Raw genomic sequence first — 9,026 nt, forward strand, 5'->3', positions numbered from 1 at the left:
AACTCACAAATATGCATAATTATGTACATAATTAATGACCACAGTGACCTCTTAACTCATCGGTTTCCCAACACTTTGTGCAATGTGCTATAATTTTGAAGAAGTTTTGAATCCACACTAAAATTTAATTAAGGGATTCGAAACGATGCAGGTTCGAACTATCCCGTACCCTACTCCTTAGGTATAGCACAATGGCGTGAGCGTAGCTTTACTCAGACGGCCGAGGGTGGGTTCCAACACTACTTCGGAATTAACTGGCATATTTATTTCTGGTCTGGATTCAGTGCGTGTCAGCACATCCAAAGGAGCTAGGATATCGAGAAGTTTAGAAATCTGTAGCTATTAATAACTCAATACGTCTTGTGAAAGGAGATCAATATATTCTACTGCATATCATGCTGACAAGGAGTGGATAATACAGACATTACTTCTGCTTTGTTTACCATAAGTTTTTCTTAATTTCAAATTAATCAGCTTTCTCCAAACTTTAACATTTGATACGCAACAAAGGTCCATAAACGATAACACTGAAATTATCCCCGATTATTTCTGATCATGACTGATATTAAAATATATGCATTCTCACAGAAGCTTCTTTTGCAGATGGCCTGCGTACCTAAGTCCATATTTTGAACTTTTATAACATGTACAAAACTTTCAAGTAGGGCTTCCAACGTTAACTTATATCAGAGAAATAAATCATCAGTAATGGAAATTAAAACTTACAACGGGCCTTGGGAGTCTGACAGGAGAGGCAACAGCTCAAAAAGAGACCGGCAAAGCCAGTCATGTGATGGCGAGTGTCATAAAATTCCCTGTCATCCGGTAGTAAATGACGCCCACTACACGCAGACACCCTAAAGCATACGGACGACGAGGGGCTTGAAAAGCAGCATTATGCCATCCCTAGTAGGATGTTCTAATTTCTGCAAATGAAGAAAAATGTCCTATTCACAAGAGGTGAATGCTCTGTTTGACGGCCGTTTAGGCACTTAGAGTGTTCATTAAAGTGTGTCGGTGAGTTTTTACACAGCTCCCCTCAAGCAAGGATGACAACCATTTGACAAATGACTAATTTTGCATATGTTAAAAAGAACAAGTGGCATGTATTTGTCCGGATATTTGGCCGTCATTTGTGAGTACGTGTCCTGGAGAATATATAAACACATTTTCAACGAACTTCCTGCGCCGTGCCATTAGTAGGGAATTTGCGTTCGGAAAGGACGTTTTAACCTTTATAATGAATTTTGCATGAACAAAGGGCTGCAGGAAAGAGAGTGCGATAGAAATGTGGAGAAGCCCCCAAATCAAAACAGGAAGAGACATCACAAGCTTAGTGTCAGAGTCACAAATTCAAGACGTTTCGCCTGCAATTTTAAAATCAGCTTCAAATTTCCGTAAACCATTTAAAAAAATATCCAATGTCAATTAATGATCAAATACTGCTTATTGGAGTCTGAAATGGCTTCAACCTAAACCACAAAAAAAAAACTCTACGTTGTCGATCTCCCAACCGAATGCTGCAATTTGTCATCTGGTCAAGGAAACGTTTTGTTACGTGTTCAAATTTTTTTTAGAACTGTTTCAATGGTACGATGGCAAGGTGACCTACATACATATTTAAGGGTTACTTGTAGATTAATATTCGATATTGTAAAAAAAATCAATAGAAGTGATAAAAATATAAAAAAAAATAAACTACCTAATTATCTACACACATACACACATATATACAAATATATCATAAATGTATGTTTTTCTTTGCGCATGTGTTTACAGAAAAGTATGGTAATACCACATTATTATGAAGGTTTAAACAAATAAGTAAAAAATAAGTAACAAAACTGCAATGACAAAATAGGGAGTAAAAGAAAAATTATTCGAGCCCTACTCTTCCCTTCCAATACCTCTGTGTACCCTTCGGTGATGAGGGAATATAAACAGAGACACCTGAACTCTTAAAAGCAAAACACCACTCATTTTATCACTTTTTTGCAAAGCGTGTATGATTCAAGTACTTGAGGCACAAAGGTGGAAAAATGAAAACAACGTAAATACAGTCGTAACTGATACTTTACAACTAAAATGCTTTCATGCAAGGCTTGCTTTGCAAACGAAAGAGACATTCCTCAATAATTCTAGTAATGATAAGTCATCTTTGGCATGACAAACGTTGAAAATTGAAGGTTCCCAGGGAATAATTAAAATGGAAGTACCCGCTAATGATATTCCTCTGCCTTTAGCACGCAGGAATTAACCTCCGAAACAGTCGTTACACAGCGACGTGAAAAGACGTCTCCAAGAGTGACCTTTAACTTGAATGATTCTTAATATTTCAGCGACAGAATACTGTTGCGTCCTATGACTCATCATGCCGACGTCTGACAAGGGTCATGCCTCCTTGCCAGTATTTACTTTGTGTCCGGTATTTACTTTGGAGGGTTGAAGACTCACTTCTCTTATTTTCCGCTTTTCTCTCTCTCTCTCTCTCTCTCTCTCTCCTCTCTCTGTTTGTCTTACTCGACGTTATAAATGGTCGAAAACTAAATCCTTTCAAACCAATGTGCTGCTTTCAAAATTCTATGAGAGAAATCTACTATATAACACCACACACACACACACACACATGAAGACGTTCGACCATTCACCTTTCCAGTTCGCATATTCTTGAATACGAAGCTCTCACAAAAGTCAGAATGAAAAACAAAATCAGGCTGAATCTCATTCATGTGTCAATCACCGATGGAAGTTAGAGGGCCTTATAAATTTTGGGGATCGTGAAAGGTCCAGGGTGAGAACTTGGTGAAGGTGTAAAAGTCGAGCATCGTATCAAAGCAAACTAATTAATCTATAGCTCTTTCCTAACTATGCTAGTCCACGCACATGAGAGAGAGAGAGAGAGAGAGAGAGAGAGAGAGAGAGAGAGAGAGAGAGAGAGAATGTTTTGACTGTGAAAAATTATTTTGGTTGTTCGCGGCAAGGTTTCCTACGTACACGAGGTAAAAATTCAACTTTCACCTCTCTCTCTCTCTCTCTCTCTCTCTCTCTCTCTCTCTCTCTCTCTCTCTCTCTCTCTCTCTCTCTCTCTCTCTGTAGTACTTGCATCGAACGAAAAGTAAATTGAAGAAAAATCATATCGTTGCCTCTAATACGACGCCCCCTCTCTCTCTCCCTCTCCCATCCAACTCAGCTATTATATAAAAAAAAAAAAAAAAAAAAAAAAAAAAAAAAAGGCGTGGAGAAAGCTCTCGAAACTTCAGCGGGCTAAAGACAGGCATATTTCTCACGCATTGATGTCCGCCTAGAGCATAAGAAATGCCTACTTAATGCCGCCCCCATTTCTATGCTAAGCGATTGCTTCTTGGAGTGTCTCGAGGTCGTAATGAGGCAGCTAATTTATGTTGATGATTTTCGCCACTTAGCATCATTAGCTGTTAATTTATTGCTCGCGAATATCTGATGGAGTACACCGGAGAAGAATGCCGAGAGAGAGAGAGAGAGAGAGAGAGAGAGAGAGAGAGAGAGAGAGAGAGAGAGAGAATCCCGTCCCATAAGACGAATGGCCTACAAGCGACGCACATTACTGAAAGCTTAGAAGCAACAATATAACTGGATGAGGAAGGAGAGAGAAAAAGAGAGGTAGCTCCAGACTTGCACAAGAGAAGACTCGTTTACATAAATGAACAAGTACTTTAAAAAAGTAAATATAAAGGGGAGCAGAGGCATACCGAAGAGGCACGGACCGAAAAGGACAAATAAATAAATAAATAATAATAATAATAATAATAATAATACCATAATATAATAATAGTACTTTCAATCAGGAATCAACCTTTTCATTATATAAATAATTTTAAATAATATATAATTTATAATAATAATAGTAACTTTCATCAAGAATCACCTTTTCCTCAGCACCGAAGATTCCATACGGAAACGCCTTAGATTTAAAGAGAGAGAGAGAGAGAGAGAGAGAGAGAGAGAGAGAGAGAGAGAGAGAGAGAGAGAGAGAGACCCGATTCATCTTTCTTTGTGATCGTCAACATTTTTCTTCCTGTCATTGCATTATAAGTTAATTATCGCCATTCTCAGCACTTGTCATTTGCAATAGTGACATCATCACCAGCGTCTTCAAAATAATTCTAATTAATATCCGTAATATTATCATCTGTATTACTAAAATAATCATCAACTTCTTAAATGTAATTCTAATCAATATCCGTAATATTATCATCTGTATTATTACTATGATTAAAATAATCATCAACGCCTTAAATGTAATTCTAATTAATATCCGTAATATTATCATTTTATTATTATTATCAAAATAATCATCAATGTCTTAAAAGTAATTTTCAATATCCGTAATATTATCATTTGTATTATTATGATTAAAATAATCATCAACGTCTTAAAAATAATTTTTATCAATATCCGTAATGAACCAAACAAAAACTTCTTTCAGTTTTCTTCTGAAGATTGAAAAAGAAACCCACAAAATCACTTTGTAACTTGTTTACTTCTAAGTATTTACATTAGTTTTACTCCACACTCGAGTACTTTCAGGTCCTGTCTGTGGCCCATTTTCAAGAGATGTTTGGGATGTTAGCCTGGGTCTTGACCCAGGCTAACATCCCAAACATCTCTTGAGAATGGGCCACAGACAGGGCCTGAAAGTACTCGAGTGTGGAGTAAAACTAAATGTAAATACTTAGAAGTAAACAAGTTACAAAGTGATTTTGTGGGTTTCTTTTTCAATATCCGTAATATTATCATCTGTATTATTAACAGATCTTATTAATATCAGTAACATCATCACCACAACAAAACCGCTCAGACCATTAATCAATGGCAGTTTTACAGTTTTCATCGTCTCTGGTCAGCGCCTGAACGGGTGACCAGCAATGATTACCATGCCAATCTGAAAAGGAATGGGAGTAGGACCAGCAACCTCATATCTAAAAGACAAGTAACTTTTTATGAGTACACTAAGGGCACCAATGGTCACGAAGAGACATGAGGGGCTTAATTAAAATGAAACCGATGCTGACGATGAGTAGTAATGCGTCAGAGGGCCGCTTCTGCTTTCGTGAATGTGACGGCATTTCTGATAAGAGAGAGAGAGAGAGAGAGAGAGAGAGAGAGAGAGAGAGAGAGAGAGAGAGAGAGAGAGAGAGAGAGAGACCTTTGGCAAGTGTAATGCAAGACACGATTTTGTCGTTTACCGAATAACGGCTTTTCGGTTTGACGTCAGCATTGTCACAAGCGACATCCGTTCTCGCTTTCCCTCTATATCTATACAGCTCTCTCTCTCTCTATCTCTATCTCTATCTCTCTCTCTCTCTCTCTCTCTCATTAACTATTAAAATATAATAGTCAATATCCAGTATGTAAACATGTTCACAGATTTACATTTGTAATAATTTGTCTGAAATTGTTCTAACAAGTTTTGGACAAATGCAAAAACGCACACACAAATACACATCTCTCTCTCTCTCTCTCTCTCTCTCTCTCTCTCTCTCTCTCTCTCTCTCTCTATATATATATATATATATATATATATATATATATATATATATATATATATATATATACACACACATATATATATATAAGAGAGAGAGAGAGAGAGAGAGAGAAGAGAGGAGAGAGAGAGAGAGAGAGAGCATCTATATATATATATCTATATCTATATATATATATATATCTATATCTATATATATATATATATATATATATATATATATATATATATATATATATATATATATATATATATATATAATATATATATATATATATATATATATATATATATATATATATATATATATAGATTTGTGTGTGAATACCTGAATTTATACGTAAGTGTCTGCATGCACAAATGCTAGAGCCAGTGTAAGGTCGCCATATGACCTCAAAGAATAAAGTTATTGTGTAATCCTCCCGCAATTTCCTGTTTACGGATACAGAAGCACCGAACGTAATTTCGAAGAAGTATTAGGATGCCTCTTATTTTAGAAGAGACATATCAGAATAACGCCTACGTGTCTCCGTTTTTTTTTTTTAACGATTTGTTGAATTTTCTTGATGGCTGAACGGAAAAGCAAATGTCATCTCTATATTTAATCCAATTATAGCTGCGAATTCTGGCCAGGAGAAGTGCATATGTCATATATTATAACGTATGGGTACAAGTTATCCCAAAGGTAAAGTGCGTTCGATACTGAGAGGTATTAGTTGCTTAAAATCAAAGTATTAAAAAGTCTTACGATGCAATGCCACAACTGTCATGTACCTACGTACATACATATATATGTGATCAAACTGACTGTCTATAACTGTAACAAAACTAAAGGCTCGGTTTCGAATCCCAGTTGGGTCAGATGTGATTGTTAATTAAAATTTCCATTGGGTGAAAGTAATTCTCTAGATACAGGCAATTCAACGATAAGTGAAATTTGTGTTTTAAGACTTGTTATTATAAAAAAAATCCTCATTCACATGTTTTTATTTATATTCATATTATATACATGCATATCTATATAATCTATAATATAATAATGCATATAATATAATATAATATATATTATACCATATTATTATAATGAATTAATAATACATTAATTATATATATATAGTACATATATATATATACTTATATATAGTATATAATATACATATATATATATATATATATATTATATATATATATATATATATATATATATTATATTTCATGGCTCAGTTGTTTGAAGCTTTCGAACTTTCCTCATCTGCAGGATATCTTACATAATACTCATGGGGAATGGGTCCCATGAAAACAACGACCCGTTTCCTGAGTAACCCAATGGGTCTCTGTTGATACACAATCCCATGCGCGCACGCACACACACACACACACACACAAAGACAGAGTGAGCCCACCAGAGTAAATCAAAGCCATATGAACATTTATCTTCCATTAATAATCATGCACTGATGAAAAACAACCGTTCCATAAATATCGAAAACACGTTCAACCGCAAACAATTTTAATAATTTTAAAGACAATTAGCAGTATCTTTTTTTTTTTTTTGACATTTGCCAGACCACCAACTCTACTTCCTGTCTCTAGCTGGCTGATCGGTACATGCACACTCCTCGGTATGAGGCTTGTATCAGCAGGGCATACGTGTGTGTGTGTGAGCATGCCTCGTATAAGGTTTGCTGTGTGTGTGTGTGTGTGTGTGTGTGTGTGTGTGTGTGTGTGTGTTTGCATTTGCAGAGAATGGAATGTGTGTGCGTGTTATGAGATTAGACATTTATATTGCAAACTGAGTATGGTAAGTAATTGTCTGGTTATGTGTGCTGCGTGTACCGGCGTCGAGTATTATGTTTTTATTTTGCGTTAGTATGTTAATTAACTGTTTATGTTGTAATCTGGAAGTATCCTGCACTTACTGTATATACATAGACGGTCCGAATCAAAACTGAAGTTGTGAAAATGCAGTTCGGCACTGATAATGTGCAGTTGTAAATATTGCAAAAGGAAAGCCCGTCCAGTGTGAAGGCATCGATTCCATATGGGAGAATGATCAAAGATACAGGATGCTGGAATCGTCAAGTATTTAGGAGACACTGGTTACAAATACCAGGATATCCTGGAGTTCGACGATGCCAAAACATTAGGCGAGAACAGTAAATATCAGAACGGAATACTTCACCAGGATTAGGGCGATACAAGAAACCGCCTTCTGGGAAATATGATGAAGGCAGTCGAAACATGGACAGCGACAGATGGAAAGTCGATTGGAAGAACAGTTGATTGGACAAATGAAGACCTAGCAAACATTTACAGAAAGTGCAAATTGATCACCATCATCAATAAGGGAATACAACCTAGGGTAAGTGTGAAAAGTCTCTAATCGCAATAAAGAAAGGTGAAACAGAAATGAAAGGATTAGAGGACTACATTAATGTTTAGAGTCGAATATTATGGCAATAACTTAAAGCAATATCGTATACTTCAGAACGACGTGAGCACTATTATTCAGCAGTATACGAAAGGTTTACCATACAAAAGGAAAAGAAGAGAGAGAGAGATAAACATTCATCTCTAATGTCTCCCTCGATGTTACTACATCTTTCGTTTGAGACATTTCGCCGCACATTTGTGCGCTTGCGTGCACGAATGCTCGCGTGTGTGCGCACGCGTGCGTCGCTACGTAAATATATAATGGCATGGGATAATTTGCATGATTCGTGCTGCCCTCATATGCTCCCTAGATTTTCATATAAATCAAATGATGACATCTGTTTAACAAAGCGGGTAGACACAACTGAGAGAGAGAGAGAGAGAGAGAGAGAGAGAGAGAGAGAGAGAGAGAGAGAGAGAGAGAGAGAGAGAGAGAGAGAGGTAACTGTTAGAAAGTTTGGACAACAAGAACGAAGATAAGGTGCGGGAATGGATGGAAAGTAATATGCTAAAAAGTGGATGAAGCTAGGGTCTGAAATGAGAACACCATTTACTAATGCTTACAGTGCGCCACGTCACTGACGGCACTACTCCCTTGCGGGGGAGGCAGAGTTGTCGGACGGCTCTACCCCTATGCTACAGATAAGATTGGGAGTAATCAAGATGATTAAGAGTGTGACATCTATGAGGATGGTGATAATTCTCATGAGCATGAAGACTCCGGTCATTTTCATAGTCTTTCTTCGCACCTTGTAATGAAAACCACTAATTTGCAAACTTTCTTTTTTTTCTTAACCATAATGAATCAAAAAGCACAAGTAAATTCCTTGAAGCTCACGTAATGTAATAATTAAACAGGGTTACAGTATTTTGTGGTGTAGTAACTAGCTAATGAAAATCATTACTAAACGTGCACGGAAAGCAAACGCAAGAATTCTTAAATGTGTCTTTATGCTGAAAAAATATACACACATACACACACACACACACACAACACACACACATATATATATATATATATATATATATATATATTATATATATATATATATATATATATATATATATA

The sequence above is a fragment of the Macrobrachium nipponense genome, chromosome 30, assembly GCF_015104395.2.
Source record: "Macrobrachium nipponense isolate FS-2020 chromosome 30, ASM1510439v2, whole genome shotgun sequence".
Lineage (NCBI taxonomy): Eukaryota > Metazoa > Arthropoda > Malacostraca > Decapoda > Palaemonidae > Macrobrachium > Macrobrachium nipponense.